The sequence below is a fragment of the Orbicella franksi genome, chromosome 10 (genome assembly GCF_964199315.1).
Source record: "Orbicella franksi chromosome 10, jaOrbFran1.1, whole genome shotgun sequence".
Classification (NCBI taxonomy): domain Eukaryota; kingdom Metazoa; phylum Cnidaria; class Anthozoa; order Scleractinia; family Merulinidae; genus Orbicella; species Orbicella franksi.
In genome coordinates, this window is record NC_138154.1 from 8,894,863 (window position 1) to 8,914,181 (window position 19,319).

General features: G+C 39.6%; 1 long non-coding RNA gene across 1 annotated transcript in view; it reads right to left on the bottom strand.

The window, feature by feature from the left end:
- Window positions 1-62: 62 nt before the first annotated feature.
- LOC145499518 (uncharacterized) overlaps window positions 63-19,319 on the bottom strand; it is a 43,488-nt gene continuing 24,231 nt past the window's right edge. Inside the window, exon 2 of the long non-coding RNA XR_014050948.1 lies at window positions 63-165. This is a non-coding gene — a long non-coding RNA (uncharacterized LOC145499518). The remainder of the gene's footprint in view (window positions 166-19,319) is intronic.

Here is a 19,319-nt window from a genome sequence, read left to right on the forward strand (position 1 = left end):
AAACTTGTCGACCACCCAGTCGATGGAGATCTCACAGTACTTTCCTTTAGCAACGGATCATTTCAAGTTTGCAATTTTTCTCGTCTCTGCTTTTGACGAGTATAAATAAGATTCTCATCCGGATCCACATCCTTATCACAACCTGAGGCCACATATTCAAGTACTCTATGGAAAAATTAACACACCAGTTAATTGTCCAGAAACAAGTAAGTGACAACAGGGATGTACATAGCAGGGGGCAGGGGGGGCAGTTGCCCCCGCCAGGAAAACTAAATGTTTTTTTACATAGTGTTTGATTTTGCTGGGCTATTTCTTGTAGCTATATTGGTCCGAAATCTCAAGAAAACCCACCAATTGACTGAAACATCTTCCATCAATGTAAATTCCATTCTACGATTGTTTCGTCAAGCCAGCATGCACAGTAAGGAACAAAGATTCAAGGTACGAGATTGCTCTCAATCTGCTGGGAAAATGTTGGGAAGAAAGCGCCTGGCTCCCACTCAACGAGGTATAATTGACTTCTTTGAAGCCAAAAAAAGGTAGGTATCAAACTACATAGTGTGTTATTTAACACATCTAATAGTTGCCTTGGTTGTTGTGTTCATGCTTAGCTCATTGTAGTATGGAAAACGGTGAGCCACTTCACAGTTTTCTGGATTGGACAAAACAACATGGCAATTTAAATGTCCTCGAAGCTATGGACTCAGTCATCAATGACAGAAGATCGATTAGGTGACCTTGCTATGCTGTTAATTCATCGCGGAACAGACTTCATTCCTGCTCCAAAAGAGATCTACGCCATGAAGTCAAATAGGAGAAGAATCTCACACTCACTCACTCCTCCTCTTCGCTCCTTCGTGAGTGGAGCGTAAGGCCAGAAGAATCTAGAACAGCCTAACATAGACTCATTTTTGAGACTTGGTATTCTGATACCGAAACCTGCAATTTTAGTTCAGTTTCTTCAAGCCAATCTCTGTTCAAACTAACGAAGTCTTTCAACCCATTTTTGAAACCATCCATACAAAGTGTCAAACTGCTGTTCACAGTCTAGCTTGAGTTAAAGATGGTATATAAATCATCATTGTGTAGCAGAGACCTCGAGGGCAATTTCAAACTAAACAAGGTGTTTATGCCATGATAAAACATGACAATTTAAAACAAAAAGCGTCAGTGTGGTTTGTTTTTTTTAAGGTCTTCGAGGCAACCTTCTGTGTGGGATGAAAACAAAATGTCCAACTAGAAATCCTATCTGTATACAGGCGATCCCTGTGAAGGTGTGCAGAGTTTGCCCACACAGACAAAAAATCCTAGGTACAGCCCTGGACAGAAGTTAACATTAAATCTCCTGATCTCTGTTTGAAATAAGAAATGTTTCATATCTTATCCTTTTAACTAAGGAGCAAAAGCCTTTCTTATTATTACGACTACTGAGGAATACAGCAATACGCTTACTTGCCTTTTTGCTATCTGTCACTTTGTTTTTGATCCTTTTGCCGGGTCACCCCCACATTTTAACCAAAAGGGAAGCTCATTTGTGGCAAGTGTTGTAGGATTTTGTCCTGGAAGAGATGCTCCTGGTACATCACCCTTAGAAAGACAGCTAGCACTTACAGTTTGATCAGCAGCCATTTTTACCCAACTAGCCATTTTTACCCAACCAGCCTCGTTTTCACGCATGTTGCTCACAGTCCCTAGGTGTATGGCTTCTTGCGTTTTGGGCTCTGGGTCACAATGGTGCTGCAGGAAATGAGTCCTCCAAATTGATGTACAGGTCCCCTGTCCTCCATGTGCTTAGCCTGTTCCAAGAAGCTGGGGAATTGTGATGGCAGAGGGCCGTTCTCCAAATCAGTTTCTTCATCGGTGTTAAGCATTTCTTCGTCGTCCTCAAACTGCCCGCCAACGAGCAACAAGCCTAACAGCGGGCCAGAATCCAACTTGCCGAAGCGAGGCCAAAAAAGAAAATACACAGACCACAAAACTGTGGAGAAGAAAATAGCAAAGACTGAAAACTCTATAAAACTATTACAGGAACAACTAACAAACCGGACTTGTTCGAAATCATTGCAATACACGGCGAAACCAAATATTACACTGCATTACATATTTGAAAAAGAAATAAAGGACATCAAGCTAGATGCTGAACAAAGCCTAGTAGATGCCTTGACTCACTTCCACAAATGTAAGCTCGATGGCCAGAGAAAGAAACTAAGGGCATTTTGAAAACCTAATGCTCGCAGAAACAAACATGCAAATAGGCAACCTTTCAACGACATGCAATCGGTGAACCACATTGTAAACCACAACAATGTAGACTTAGCCAATTTGCAAAAACAGATTTCAGATTTAAAAGAAATCGTTTGTTCACATGTACTTTACAACTGTGCAAATAAACAGGATGAACACTATCACAGTGTGTTCTCTGACTCTACAAAAGCTGGCCACAAAACCAGCAAGGGTATTTCTAAAAACAAACGGCTCAAAAACCATAGAAACACCTCTGGAAAAAGGCAGGCAGCCAAAGAAAGGGAATTAAATGAAAAATTCCTTTAAAACCTTTCAACCCATCAACTATCTGACGACCAAGTCAACATGTTATCAAGGGGTCTCAAATTTATCCCAACGCCCATGACTAACAAAATCATAATTAGGCAACAACTCTTGAAGGATTTTGAACAATTCCCAAGAAGAATGCACCTCCAATACATATTTCACAGACAAGATAAAGAACCACTTCCTTTTCATGTCAAATCAAATTGGATGCCTCCCGTTCAACAATCCATCACCCTTGAAAGCTATTTAGAAAGTGTCAAAACACAACTTGCTGACATCAGAATCAACAAGCCCAGAAATAATTTGTCACGCAACGAGATGGCAGCTTTAAAAGAGCTTAAGAATAAGTCTGCCACAAACCTCAAAAAAGCAGACAAAGGAACAACAACGGTCATCATGAATAAATCAAACAAAATACAGGAGGCTGAAGTGCAACTCTAGAATAGAGAGCACTATAAACCTCTCGGAGCACTGATGGTGAACACCACACAAACAAAGGTCAACCAGATCATTGACAAACTGCATCAGGGCAAACACATCAATGACATGACAAAAAATGGCTTTCTCAAACCACCAGCCCGCCTAGAATTCCTGTCTTCTACATGCTTACAAAAATCCACAAACCTATTCCGGTCGGAAGACCGATCATCTCAGGTTGTGACTGTCCAACTGAAAAAATATGCTCTTTTGTGGATACATTGCTACAGCCTATCGCACAAAAACAACAATCCTACATAAAGGATACAACTGATTTCATCAATTTTATAGAAAAAACAAAGATAGGTCAAGACACAATTTTAGTAACAATGGACGTTTCTAGCTTATACACAAATATACAAGAGGAGGGAACAGAAATAGTATGCAAAGCATATGAGACGTTCCACAACAATGATCCTCTGATCCTCACATACTATCTAAGGGAAATGCTTGATGTAATCCTAACAGAGAACTCATTTGAGTTCAATGGAAAAATTATCCCCAAACCCAATTGCAATGGGCGCAAAGACAGCAGTGTCTTTTGCAAATATATTCATGGCGGAGATCGAAACAAATTTAATTCAACAAAACAATACCAAGCCAAGAGAATGGAAATGCTACACTGATGTTGTTTTCTCCCTTTGAGACTGTAAAAGAAATGAAGTGGATAGTTTCATTGAACAAGCTAACACATTCCACCCAACAATAAAATTCACGGCCAAAATATCAGAGAACAAAATAACTTTCCTTGATGCAGTGGTGTTCAAAAGAGAGAGATGCATAGAAAAATTTATCCTGGACATCAAAACTCACTACAAGCTGACCAAAACCTTTCAATATACCCATTTTACCTTGTGCCACCCTCCGGGGGTAAAAGAGGCTTTATCAAAGGTGAAGCAATAAGACTGCTTAGAACAAACTCTTCTAAAACAACATTTGAAGAGTGCCTTGCAAACTTCAAACAATGCCTCGATGCACACGGGTATCCAAAGAAACATATAGAAAGGTCCCTGTCAGAGGTCATCTTTTCCCCAAGACAATCACCTCTTAAACCATAAAAACAAAAAACAGCAGAGAGACTATTGCCTGTTGTCACTACATACCACCCTGCAGTAAAGAAACTTACCAAAATCATGATGGAAAACTGGAGTTTCATAGAAAATCAGCCTCTGCTGAAAATAATTTTCAGAAAGCCTCTAATCACATCTTATAAAAGAGGTAAATCTCTAAAAGACATCCTTGTAAGAGCAAAACTATAATTTGACTGCTTTGATAATGCGACACAACCACAAAAACCACACTGGGAGTCCGTGCAGGCCTGTCTTTGTTTTTCATTACTAGTAGAAATAAGGTGTCTTTGTTGACGCTAGAGTATTTGAGAGCCTGGAACAGGCCACCTGCACGAAATAAGATAACGGCAGGGTTTCTGGCCCCTTGACTTGGGTGATAAACAGTTTATTACATTTATGGTTAAGCCGTACTACATTTATGGTTGTTCAGTTTATTACATTTATGGTCATATCTTATTACAGTTGATGGATTTATTACATTTGTGGTTAAAGCTGATTAAATTTACAGTCAGTATTACATTTATGGTTAATTCTTATTACAGTTATGGTTGGTGCTACATCTATGGTTTTTATTACATTTATGGGTGATACATGAGCTAGAAAACTAGTAACATGCCACAACAGAATGCAAGCATGGAGTTCAAAAGCAAGACTTTGACAACATGCTTGAACAGTTTGTTAATTGCCATATTTTCATTTGGAAGTCGCTGTTGATGACAAGGTGCAGAATTATGGCCCATATCTGATTAAGCTTTTTGTTGTTCCTATGCAACCAAATGACACAGTTCATGGGAGTGATGGATATAGTTAATCCTGAGCACATGCCCAAATGAAAGTTATTTTCCTTGGCCTCAGTTTCTTACTTTAATTTGACTCTCTTTGACTTGATTTCTTGCAGTTAATTTTCAGACAGCCAGGTCAGCAGATGCTTGTGAATGACCCTGGTAGAAAGGGTCTTCATGAAATTCAGACAGAAACAATTTTGACTGACTGAGTCAAAACAACTGTGTGGTTTTTCCTGAACATTGGGAATTCCAAATCCAAAGGGTCTAAGTACTATTTATCTCCACTCAATTTGTGAAACAAAATAAAACGGGCTTAGACAATGTATCAAAAATAAGATTAGAAAACATTTAAATAACTCTACGATACAATGCACCTCATCACCAACACTAATACAACATTTCTCTGATAGAAATTTGACAGAAATAGCTCTCTACAGTGCCTGTTGTTTACTGCTACCTCTGGGTACAAAAGAATGAGCTGAAATTTTTCTGCCTGAAGGATTTCTTGAAAGCTTCCTTGAAATCTGCCATCAGTCTCTTCTCCACAAAGGCACAAACTGGCACAACACACTCCAAGTGCGTTACATTTAATACCAGTTAATACCAGTGATCCAGTGATCACTGATTGGCCTTTCAAGTTAAATAAAGTCTTTTATTTATTTATTTATTCACTTATTTGATCATTGCAGGGCTCGAAATTGCGACCGATACAGTCGCATTTGCGAATGAATCTTCTCCCTTTGCGACTAAGACTTCTTTAGCAGTCACAACTTTGCAACTACTTTTCGCCAAAATTAACACAGAAATAAAAATTTCAAGAGTTTTGTGACATACTTGTTCCAGAGATTCAAAAATGTACAGGGAAAATCCTGCTCAATTTCCGTGCAACACTATGTAACATGATTTGCTCGATCAGACGCCATTACAGCGGTTTCGTTATAAAGATGTTCGCTGGCGCAGATTTTGTTGTGAAACCACTGGATTGTCAACTTAATTATCAAACCGCGGTCTCAGGATGCCAAACACGTGACGCTTTTTTCCAGTATTTCGAACAACTTTAAATAATGTTGGCCAATATTCAAGATTTAACCAGTTTCAAGAATCATCTTTTAAATAATGAAATCGACGAAGCAAAAAGTTTTCTTGCCAGGAAACAAGCAGCATTCAAGGATGCGACCAGAGCAGCGAAAGTAACAGTGGAAACCCTTCCTCGGGATGACCTTGGCACATCATTGATCCCTGAAGATGTCACGGTCAAGCAAGATGAACAAATGTTAGCCCTCCAAGCCACACCGCTTTTTAACGCGGCGTCTATCCTTTTGTGTGGCCATGAATCCCTTTCCACCTTGTTGCGCCTTCTGGTTACCAGGGAATTATATTTTAATGCCACATTTTATGCTGACCATGAAACATTCAGTGAAACTGCAAGATCATCCCCGAACTCTCCCAAGATGTTTTGTTCTTAATTGCCCTAACAAAGAGAGGTGACCAGAGATTCACAGCATCACAGGGCAAAGTGGAAGCAGTCAAAGAAGAGGCTTTCGTCGTTTGTGAAAAGGGAGAATGGTCTTCCTCATGCATTTAATGAGTCTTTCCTTGGTTATGTCAACTCCCATATTCTCTATGTATCCTGATGTCTGCTTTCGGTACCGCTGTCTGATGCACTGGATAATCAACCCAAGGCAGTCAGAGAACTCATTGAAGCTGACAGATGCAGCCATGAATATCCTGTGGTCAAGGGATGGAAATTTAGATACTCGAGCCAGATTGCTATTCTTCCAACGCTGATGACACACGAAAGGCAAAGCAGCAAGGAACACTGTTCTCGTTTCTGAAACCAAAGGCTACCACTGCTGCGAAACCAAAGGCTACCACTGCTGCAAATCCAAAGGCTACCACAGCTGCAAATCCAGAGGCTACCACTGCTGCAAATCCAAAGTCTTCCACTGCTGCAAATCCAAAGGCTTCCACTGCTGCATCTAGTCGTGGAAAGTTTCAGAAACAAACTGCAACAACTGCTGGCCTCCAGGACAAAACAGAGGTTGAAAAATCAGCTGTCTCTTTGAAGCAGAAGATGTTGAAATGGAAAGGCGAGTTCCCTTGGTTGATGATTTCCGGCGAGGATGACACAGTGCGCTGTAGTGTTTGTTGTGATGCTCCCGAGGTAGCAGGTAACAATCAATTCATAACAGGTTGCAAGCCAACCAAAAAAGAGACCATGCAAAAACATGCAACAAGCAATGTTCATATGCGTGCCCAGAGTGCAACCCTGGCAAAACAGAAACCAGTTCGTGAAAGTGTTCTTGTTAAAAGTTTCTCGAAAGGAACGAAAAATTTGGACGAACGGGACCGCAGGGAAGTTGCCATTAAAATGACAACCACTTACTTCATTGCTAAGGAAGAGCTGCCCTTCAGCAAGTTTAATGGACTTATCGCTCTGCAAAAGAAAAATGGCCTACAGTTAACATCCACCTACGCTAATGACAAGACTTGCGTGCAAATGATCTCTGTTATTGGTAAACTTGAAAAGGAAGCACTTGCTGCTGAAATTGGCGGAAAGAACTACATAAGCGTAATGGCAGATGGTGCGACAGATGCAGGTGGGATAGAGAACGAGACCATGTTTTGCTGATTTGTCCAAGATGGCTGCCCCACTAACAGGTTGATTGGCCACAAAGCTGTGGAGCACGCACACGCTGAAGGTACGCAAAAATATCACAACTTTGCCATGATTAATCAATAACATGACTTTAATTACTGCGGCACTATATTTCCTTTAATTTCTAGCAAAGGTCGTAGATTTTGCTTAGAACAATACTCAGAAATTCAGAGACAAAGTAGCATTCTTCACCAAGTTGCTTACTGGCAATTTCTAAAAATATATTTGTCCATTTGTCTTGTTGCTCCCTAGTAACTAGCAAAAATGTAAGCCTTATTACAGTTAAAGACGCATATTAAGCCTTTGAACTTTCCATTTCTTGATACGTTATCTATTTACAATAAGGTGAGGGGTTTAAGCTGTTTGCAAAAAAATTGTTTTAGGCTCAAGAAGGTTATTAACACTACCTTTGAAGACGCAGGGGTGAGTAACTGGAAGGAAAAGCTTCTGGCATTTGGTGCTGATGGTGCCTCTGTCAACCTTGGTAAGAAGGCAGGACTAGTAGCCTTGCTGAAAATAGAAGTGCCCCACCTCGTGGATTTCCACTGTCTGCCTCACAAGCTGGAGCTGGCTCTGCTAGAGCTACAGAACAGCTGCAAGTCTGTAGACATTGTTTACAATCTTCTGCACTTGATATCGAAAACATATCATTATAGTCCAAAGAGTGTAAGGGAATTGAAGTCCATCGCTGACGAATTGGAAATGAACATCCTGAAACCCACACAAGTAAAAGGTACCCGCTGGCTTCCTCACATCAGCCGTGCCCTTAAAGTGTTTGTTGGCCACACTTCTGCCTCTGTTACCGGCCAGTACGCCGCCGTGTTGTTACACATGGAAGACCTGAGTATCAACTCCAAAAATGCTGATATCAAAGGGCGAGCGCAACGCGTCTGCGAGAAGATGAAAAGATTTTCATTTCGCTGCTTTTTGTCATTTTTTAGCTGACCTCTGTTCCATTTTAAGTCGACTGAGTCTCCAAATGCAGAGAAATGATATCATCCTTCCGAATGCAGTGTCACATCTTAAGGAAACGATGATGCGAGTGGAGTGCCTAATAAATCGTCCTGAGCCAGATGGTTACCTCACCAAGTTTATGAAGATGGTGGAAGGCTCTCAAACGTTTCAGGGGATTGCTCTAAGAGGTTCCCTTCAAGGAAAACCCAAGCGCGGGAAAGATGTATCTGAATGCCTCCAGTCTGAAATCAACAAAGCCGTGAATCTGACAACAGAAGGTCTTCACGAGAGATTTGGTATCTTGCTCAGTACCGAGATTGAGAACCAAGGAAGCAAAGTGACCGATTACGGCCCTAAAGAAGTGGTGAGAGATATGCACGTTTTTAATGTCAATAGCTGGCCAACGCATCCTAGTGACCTCCTAGATTATGGAAGAGTTGAGATTGAGCGTTTGATTGAGTGGTTTCAACCCATTTTGCACAGAGCAGGTTGCAACATCACTGCCATTCAAGAGCAGTGGGTCTCCATGAAGATACAGTTCAATGGCCAGTTCCGCAAGATGGATTACCCCAGTCTTTGGGAGACATTCGTTACTAAATGTCCTTACAAAGAGGACTTTAAAGATGTCTCACACCTTGTGGAAATGGTCCTTGTCCTTCCAATATCGGCGGCACAGTGCGAACGAGCTGTTTCGGCACAGAACCGAATCAAAGGCAGCACCAGGGCAACACTCAGCGTATAAGTATTGGAGGACCTGATTCGTCTGTCTTCTGAGGGCCCACCAGTTGCGGAGTTCAATCCAAGCCCAGCAGTCGACCAGTGGTTTTCACATGACAAGTTAAAAGGCGAATGTCCAAGAAGGGCTCATTTCTTGAATGATGATGAATCATATTAACTATGTACAGTTTTATTAAGTCTTGATTGCCTGACATGTCACTGTCTTGAAAGTAAAATCCCCAGTTAAAAATTAAAACTTTAAAGGACCCTAGTCACCCTCTGCCATTTTTGATGCCTTCGAAATTTTGAAAACTGTACGGCAAAGCAAAATCTTATTGTATTGCTGTAAGTTGTTACTAGAAGTCTGTTAAATTACTTTTAGCAGTTTTACAGTGATCTCTTTGGTTTAGACACGCTCCACGAAAATATAATACTGTAACTTCCATATGTAAACAAAAACAAAGGCATGGCTGACTAGGGTCCTTTTAGGCCCATAACTAGAATGAATGCTAGACTTCTGTACCATGTTTTTTAACCTGTGTGCTAGTTGATCCCGTGTGTAAGTCAACCCCTTTCTTTCAAGGCCAGAAACTCTTTTTTTTCCATTTCTCGGTAAGAATTTTCTTGTATTTTTTAGAATTAATTTTTTCCTTCAGGTACCAGTACTATATGAAAAAAACACAAGTTTCAAAATGAAGTTTATTATTACGCACACACAGGCATTTTAGCAAGTTTTAGCAACACGTGTATGCGGGCATAATTTGAAATATTTTAAGTTACGTATTGTGCAAGGCCCTCCCGAGATATTTCAAACAATTGTTTTTTATGAAAGTTGTTCTTGTTGGAGAATATTTAGCAGAGAATCACCTATTAGAGAATCACTTATTTTTAGTCAGTAGCCACACCCATCTGTCATACTCAACCCATGCCTCCAACGGTCACCCTGTAAACAAACATGGCGGCTCATTCTCACACGCATCTTTTATTGCAAAGATTTCATGGGAATACCTTCTTGTTTTGGCGTGATTACTCATTAGACTACCTAAGATTTATAGCTTAGGGTGAAACACAACCTTTGTCTTTTTGAAGTATAAGTGGAACACCGGGAAAGGTAAAGTATTGAACATCATGAATGCACATTTACACAGCTAATTTAGGCTTTACACTACAAGTTCACAACGAATTAAGTACGTGGTTAGCGAACGGAAACAGGGATTTCACATCATTCAGAGATGTTTAACCCATTGACGCCTGACTGAAATTGCCCGCGACCCACCCCCAATTCCCTGGCGATTTTTTGACATCTCTGAGCGAGCGCGAGCGCTAAAAATAAACCATATGCGCAGTAACCACACACACAAGATCAGGTTTCAAGACAATGTTTATTTCAAGTCAGATAAATCAGCAGCCAAACTATAAAAAAAAAACGGCCATAAGAGCTCAAAATAAAGTCCCAGACCGATCTGAAAGCAAGAAATTAATTTTTTTTTTTCGCCGCGCGACAAAATGCCGAAATTGTTTACCATAGCAAAGAAAAGTGAAATGTGTAAAATCGCCAGTAAGTCGAGCTGAACTAAACCAAACATCAAGAAATTGATAGCATCTCCAATGAGGTAAATTAGCAGCCTATCTACCAAAAAATATCGGGTAATAAAAGCCAAACATAAAGTAAAAACCACTTTGAAAAGAGAACATCGAATGATTTGTGTGTCGCGCGGCAATTAAACGCCGAAATTGATTTACACAGCGAAAGATAAGCGAACTGTGTAACGGCGACCACGACAAAAACAAACCAAATTTACGAGATTTATAGGATTTTTCTTGTGGTAAATTAGCGGTAAAATACCACATAAAATGAAGGCAAATAGAAGCCAAATAATCTCTAAAAATAAAACCTGAAAACAAGAATCGTAAAATCCTAATTTTCTCGCCCGCCCGATTAATGTAAACAAACCAACACGGCAAACCCAAATATGCAAATAGTTTCCAAAATACAGAAACACCGCTAAAACCAATAATACTAATCATTACGGTAAGTCCTAATCTTATATATTCGAGTTTCTTCCAGAATATACCGGCATTTGGCTGATGAGGACTCAGGAGATGAAGGATAGCCTGCAAGCGAAAAGTTTTACAATTTACAACATATGATAATCCGCGAAGCAAACTTCCTGACAAAGAGCTACGCCACACTGCACGCATTCAAAAGTGCTTTCTACGGGGCGACCTTTGCGAGTTTTTGTACCCACCCTCTTGCACTGGACACATTGCCTTTTCCTTCCCTTAATTTTATCAATAAAATGTTTCCCTGCATTCCCCTCCTGAAGAAAATAAGCCTCAATCTTACGGCGTTTAGATGATTGTGCCGCAGACACACTAGTCGAATATCCCCCTATCAACTGCTTAGCTAAACCTGTCCTAAATTTCAGTTGCCTAAGCTTGCCCATCCCTTGGCTTAACCGATGGTAATTACAAAGAACAAAAGCATTACATATAGCTACATCAATCAGAAACCAAAATATATACCTATACCACTTACAAGAAGAACGACCCACTGAATAATATTCGCGCAATTGATCGGCGCGATCAACACCCCCCATTGAGCTATTGTACAAATCAATAACAACTGGTTTTGGGACTTCCCTATCACCCCGATTAACTTCCACATCATCGGCTAGAGGACTTACATTAGTTGCCATAACACTAACATCCCGTTTGTCATGCCACTTCGTGAAAACAACGTGGCCTTTCTGACGAACTAACTTCTCCCCAACCCGCAATTTATCTTTCGCACATGGTGGCAAGTCTTTACGATTACATCTTACAGTCCCGCAGGCATAAGTATCATTAGCTTCTAAATGCTCTAATAGCTTAGTTGACGTAAAAAAGTTATCGAAAAATACATGATGGTTCCTATTCATAAAAGGTCTAATTAACTTAGTCACTACATCATAACCTAACCCATAAATACGCCGACGGCCGTCAACTTCCTTACCTAAGTATACATCAAAATTCAAAACATAGCCGTTACTAGAATCCGCCGCCATCCAAACTTTAATTCCGTACTTAGTAGGTTTAGCGGGCATGTATTGTCTAAAGGATAACCTCCCCCTAAAACCGATCATACCCTCATCTACAGAAAGATTCTTAGTAGGTTTAAACTTAGTTTGGCAGTTACCTAAAATAGAGTTAAATATCGGCCTAATCTTGTAAAGGCGATCAAAACCTGGTGTTCCCCGAGCAGGCTCTACACTAGAATCATTGAAATGCAAATAACAAGTAATTTCCTCAAATCTATTTTTAGTCATAACCTTCTTAATGCCCTGGTTTCCGAAATAGTCATCAGATGACCAATATAACGATAACTGAGGGAGCCTACTGATACCCATAATTATGTTTATTCCTATAAATGCTTTGATCTCCGCACGTGTAACTGGAACGAAATTAGCGAGGCGCTCGGGTGAATTTGAAAGTTTTTGGCGAACGTAGCGGTTGGTTTCTACGACAATAAAATCCCATAAATCATCACCTACTAACTCTACAAAGTAATCTAAAGGATTAGGAGTATCAGGTAAGTTAAAATTAAGGCCAGATGCTGCTGTGAAGTCCGGGATGGGGAAGTCGCTGAGATGGTCAGTCCATCGAGCTTCTTCTTCGTCGTCAGTACCTCCAGGTGCTGGGCCGCCATCGTCGTCCTCTAAACCTACAAGATCTACATCACTATCACTATCACGATCTCTACGTCTACCCTCAAACCCATCAAAGCTTCCTTCATCCCCTGAGTCATCAAAAATAGCTGCAAGATCAGGTTCTCTCTCATCATTCTCAGCCATTGTCTCACGCAGATTCGATCGCGCGCGTGAAAAAATTTTTTTGGAAATCCCCACCTTGTGGGGCGTCTCATCAGCTGTCAAAAAATGCGCAAAAGACGGCAAATGATTGGCTAATTACCCCTATTTATCTCTATGACAACAAAATAACGATATGCCCTAAGGGAGAGTGGGGACAGGACCTAGACCCCACGCGCTTTTGTTCGGGCGGTTACGGGCGGCACAGGGAAATGAAGAGGTTTTCCGCATGGGCGGTTACGGGCGGCACAGGCGTCAATGGGTTAAAGATTGTGTCCTTTCTAGAATTTTAGCTTGGGTACTAATATTGTTCAGCAGGTTTTGAGTGGCATTGAACTTTTATAAATCGAGTGAACGGTATAATTATACAATCTTTCCTGATTGTTTGTATGATTGTGGCGTCAGTAATACACGATCCGTTTTCAGACATCAATAGAAACTGTGAAGTCAAAGCTGCTGAATGGAGAAATAAAATTAAACGTTCTTATTAATGCGTTAGTCAAAGTGGTTATTAATAATTAAGTTATGCTTAGCGACTAAATTTTGAGAACTTGCGACTAACTTTTCTTAACTGGTCGCAAAAATGCGACTTAGCTTTTTTTTTAATTTCCAGCCCTGCATTGATCAGTGTATTTAGAGGGGAGACTACAACCACAAATCATTTGTCCTTTGCATCTTCCCTACTGCTGGCAACATAATCAAATAGTGAAGGTAGAATCTGATAAAGCAGTGATTTAAAGTACCAGCCAAACTATTAAACAGTCTTAACTGTTAAAAAACAATCTTCTGTAGATCCTCTTCTTACCTTCGCTTTATGGTAAGTGATGGTTAGCGCTGGAGTGATATAATCTGTGGCAATGCATGTGCAGTAGTGCTCTATATTTTGATAATCAGTTAATTCAAGCTGTGAGATTGGTTGAATTACTATTTTTTCTGATTTCTTTCCAAAAATGCCCGACAAAAACCAAATGTTCTGTCTGCTTACAAATACTACGTCATATCCATTGTTTCAAAGGATTTCAAGGGATATCCATTGTGGAAACAGTTGAAACAATTTCTCAAGAGATTGGACTCGACAGCCTCCATATTAGATTGGCGGTTACAAGAATATTTCTGTTCGTCAACCAGTGCTAAATATTTTGTAATTTAGTGCTGTACTGTTGGTTTTGTTTTCAGGGCAATGCCACCAAAATAGCCCTTTTGAAGCTTGAGACACATAACTATGGAAAATATAAAATGCCAAAATTACCAAAAAATTTTGGCTTACGTTTCAGATTATGTGTATCACTTAGCTTTAGCTGTGAAGATTTCAAACCATACTAAAGTCATGTGTTTTTCGGATCTACGAATAGCTCCTAGCTAGAAACAAGACAGTGCTGTAAACTGAATCAGTTCAACATTTAACTTCACTTCAGGGAGAATCTGTTGTTCAAGAGGATTTTGATTTGTGTATTCAGGAGCCTTCATTCTCACATAGTAAAATTGACCTCGCGTATAACACAGAACCACAAGTTCAAATGGTAAGCTTTTTTATTTCAATCTGGGTAGTCACCTATGTCTGTCATTATTAAATAGTTATTATTTTTCATAATTTTAAAATTCAGAGGAAAAGTGACCATGTGTTATCAGACAAAGTTTTCATATCAGCAAGAGCCAAATGAAATCAAACTTGAATTTATGTTTTTTTGCGTGTATATTTCCATATTAATCAATGGACAGAAATATTTTTCCACGGTCACATTTCCTTATGTTAACAACTGTTTACTGTGTTTTTAGTCAAATAATTACTGAACTGGCAAAGCTGCACACTGTTGCACTATTTGTGTAACTGTATTGTTACGTACGAGGTGGCCTCAACTAAAAGCCTGAAAATCATATTGCATAAAATCATGTTTTCTTTTTCCTGATCAAAATGTGTGATATCTTCTACATGTAGGTCATTTAATCCACAAAATGTTCTGAATAAAAATTATTACTCGTGAAGTAGGATCAACTACCTTTAGATAATAATAGCTACCAGTGTCAGGTCCCTTTTCATAGTGAATTGCATGAAACATGCTTGCACATGGAAGGTGGAAGATGGAGGGAGGGCAACAACGATCGCAATCACTACATGATTATTTTACAGCGAAAACTAAAAGGAAGAACACTGGAGACAAAGGGGATTCCAGGGGATTACTAGAAACCATCTTTACAGTCCTCAAAGCCCAGCTAACGAAGTTTGATCCAGAGTTACAGAAGTACAGCTCATTGGTTCAGATGCTGAAGTTATGATGACTGGTGCACATGGTAGAGTGATACCTTGAAGAAGCTGACTAAAATTGAAGATTCCAATTCTCAAATAACAGGCCTGAAGGTAGACCTAGATGGATGACTGCCTATCTCTGAGGTAAACTTGACAACCACAACAGAAAATCAACTTTCCAATCTTCTTAGTAGAGGTGAAGGAGAGAGCCACCTTGAAACAGCAACAGAGTGGTCTCAAACAAATGGTCTCGCTCAAGACGTTGTACAGCATGGTTTTTCCTACTCTTGCAAACATTGCTGAAGTCTGTTTATCAATGCCTGTTTCTAATGCTTGGCCAGAACGAGGTTCCAGCGCCCTAAAATGCGACCTGAGGAGATTTCATTTCGTGCACAAAACACGTTTTTAGCTTTGTTTTAAAATTAAAATGGCCTTGTTTCACTATTTTGTCAATTGACTTTTGAATCTCAATGCCTTTTAAAAAACAAGGTATCTACATACATACATACATACATAAACTTTATTTGAGTGTCGGAGTATTTAGCTAAAGGTAACTAATTGGGGACACTAACATAAAGACAAATATAATATAAAATACTAATATTATATAAAAATACTAATATTATATAAAATATATAGGTACCATAATGCAAGTGAATTTTGGTTATAATGTAAGTTACGATACAAGTTATAGTCTGAAAAAATTGGTCATGAAAACAATAGTACCAGGTAAGTATTCACCCTTGCAAGTAAACAAAACTTTTGTTTGGAGTTAACTTTTTCTGGACTCACATTGAAGGAAAGCACATCATTTCTATGCAAAAGTGCAAGAAAGAATGGCAATAAATTAACAAGTGTTATGGCTTTGTGGTCTGCGCCTTTGATGAGATCAAAAAAATTAATGCACCATTTACCCCAAGATTTGCAGCACTTAAGCATTGTTTTCCCCAAATTGGAGACATTTTAGAGAATATTCATTCTCCCAGAGATTTTAGGAAGATGGTATTCCCAAAGGCGCACAGTACCCCTCACATTACCAACCAAAGATTCCATTTGTTCATGTCAAACAATAAGAGGTAATGCTGTAATAGGGACTGCCTTTATCAAGGGTTTCACTTTTGCTTTCTCTCAAACCTCTGTTGGAATGGCAAAGACCTGGTACTACTGTCAGTGTCATGGTTGCAGAGAAGAGGAGGTGCCACAAAGTGACCACAACCTTCTACAGTATAAAATTAAGTAGCTATGATATGCAATAGCCAACCTCATACGGACAAGTTAGTAGAGTGACATGAGAATGCTACAAAAATGAAAAGTAACTTACTTGTCTACATTTGAAGAGAATGCCAAAGAATCACAGAACCTGGAAATGTCCCGCATGCCAAACGCCAAGCTACACAACCTCCACCAGTTGATCTTCTTTTTTTAGAAACCTCTAGTTGTAAGGATGAAAGTGATGTTGCTACTTCTTAAGTCACCCAGGGCAAAACCATAAGTCTAGTCCACTAGCAAAAGTTTAAGACTGCTATTTTTGTTTAATTGTTAGTTCTGGTATTATCCACCATGCTCAAGTCACGCTGGGCCATTTCAGATAGCTGAGCCAGCTAAGTTTTCTTTTCCAGTGGTAATGTGTGGTAAGCATTCCAAATATCAAAATGGTGGAGTTTGTTGTTCATCGCAAAGTTCCAAAAAAGAACTTAATGGAAAGATTGGCAGAGAAATGTTTCAATTTAGTCTGGCTGTAGTGAAAAGGCACACCTTGCCTGCAGAAAGATCCTACAAATACAACCTTGCACAGCCTGTACATGTTGTCATGATCAGCCAAGCCTTTTAAGGTTTATGCCTGTTGGTAAAAAATTACAAGCATGTCAAAGAAGTTAAGTTTAACTTTCTGATTTAAGGAACACTTTTTCCATCAGCTAACAAGTAGGCCAAGTTTATAGAGGACGAAAACACCATGTTCAGAAAGGAGAATGATTCCCACAGCATTGTCATTGTTCACTCAAACCATCCTGGCATATTCTATTATTCAAAAAGGTTGGGGGTAGTGCATTTCAGGTCTAGGTATTGGCACTTTAATAGTTTTAGGATAACCCAGATCAGTTTGTAATCTAATCTGAATGTCTTGTCATTTTTCAAGTTTTGCTGTGACCCCAGCCCTTCATTACTGAGTTCATTGCACACAAATTTTAAATCCCGGGACGACAGAATTTGAAAAAGTGGTACTTTTTGAGGACAAAGTTTGCTTTATATCAATTTAATCTTTATTTGGGGAGGGAATGGGGGCACAAATGCAAGAGTAATCAGCAGGAAGTCCAGGGGAGGCAAGTGTAGCAACATGGTCTAGAATGTAATTCAGTGTATAAACCCTTTAGTGACTCGCTGTATGTTTATAAAGAAACTTTTATAGATACATTTGAACCACAACATCTCTTTAATGTCAATCTGCCATAAAAAGTCAACCAAATGCTCTTCAGTGGTCTACCACATTGTTTGAAATTAATATTAGACAATTTTCCATTTGTCATGGCTCGACCAGACATCTTGAGACAACACAAGTGCCAAAGATCTCTTCTAGATATTTATCAACAGTGCTTACATTGACAAAATCGTCCGATTCAATGTTGCATAAACTCATTCGAAAGAGATCAAACCTTCACAACAACTAGAGCAGAAATTTCAGTGTATCTCAAGCTGAACATTCTCACTGTAATCCATGAACGCCCTCAGCATGCAATGTACTGGGATTCTCATGAGTTTATTGGTGTGGAAGGCTTCAAGAAAACTATCCCAAAGCACTGCTTCATGACACTGGGAAAATATTTACATCTTGTTGACCTAACCACAGAAAGCCCAAATGATCTCGTCTGCAAAGCTGCCCACCTGTAACTCACTTGGAGCAGGAGTATGCCAAAGGATACACTCTCAGGAAAAACATCACAGTTGATGATGGTTTTGAAATTAAATGGAAGGCTTTCCTTCAAAGCAGTACATGCCAATGAAGCCTGAAAAATTTGGCATCAAAGTTTGGCTTCTCGCTCATGCTGACACATATGTTCCACAGTTCCAAGTGTACTTGAGCCAGAATCAGACAAAGAGTGAGCTATTTCAAGGAAAAGTCCTTAGTTATTATGTTTTTGGACTCTTGGAGAGCCCCGCGTTAATAATTGGCATTTTTTCTTTGACACTTTCTTTTCATCTGCTGATTTGATGCGAGACTTCGAAGCAAGAAACATGTATACTTGTGGCACCGTTTGCACAACCAAGAAAGATTATCCTTCTGACCTGAAGTGAATGAAACTTGTTCAAGATGAAGTAAAAATCACAGAATCTATCAGCTTAAATCCTTGAGAAGCGAACCCACAAGAAGCAACACAAACTTGACTTTTACTGAGAATTAGCAAAGCTTCTTATTGCCGGCTACTATGGATATAAAGGTCCTCCCAATTCTGTAAAGACTGTAACAACTTAGGAAAACTTAAGTGGCCATTTTCTGGGGAAAGTAGAAGGCAAGAAGATAGCTTATGACGTGCGTGAAAGTTGGCTGGAAAAGGAATGAAGACCACACCTTTGAAAAACCTATGTGTGGACAATGTGGTATTCCTTATGCACCAGTCACATCTGTTCTGACCACTTTGATCCAACATGTTTTGAAAGTGAGTACCAACTACATCTTTTGCCAAACAATTCAAATAGATGTTGTATAAAAGAGGATGCTATTCCCACCTTGTTTCCATACAAACAACAACTAAGCTAAAAGCCTGCTAGTGAGCAGTAAGGAAGTAGAGCTCAGCATCAAGAGGTAAGTTGCATAGGTTAGTGTTCATGAGAAACAGATTCTGCTTACCTCTTGGGTGCCTCATTGTTTTGAGCAAAGTTAAAACATTTGAAATTTTGCTTGCAAACTTTTTGGTTTTATTATTCCTAGGTTCTTAATCAAATGTTGGAAATTTGTGATGGTAACTTGCAAAAATCAAGACAAACCACACCCAAAGCTGCACAGCCTATTCATGCCGT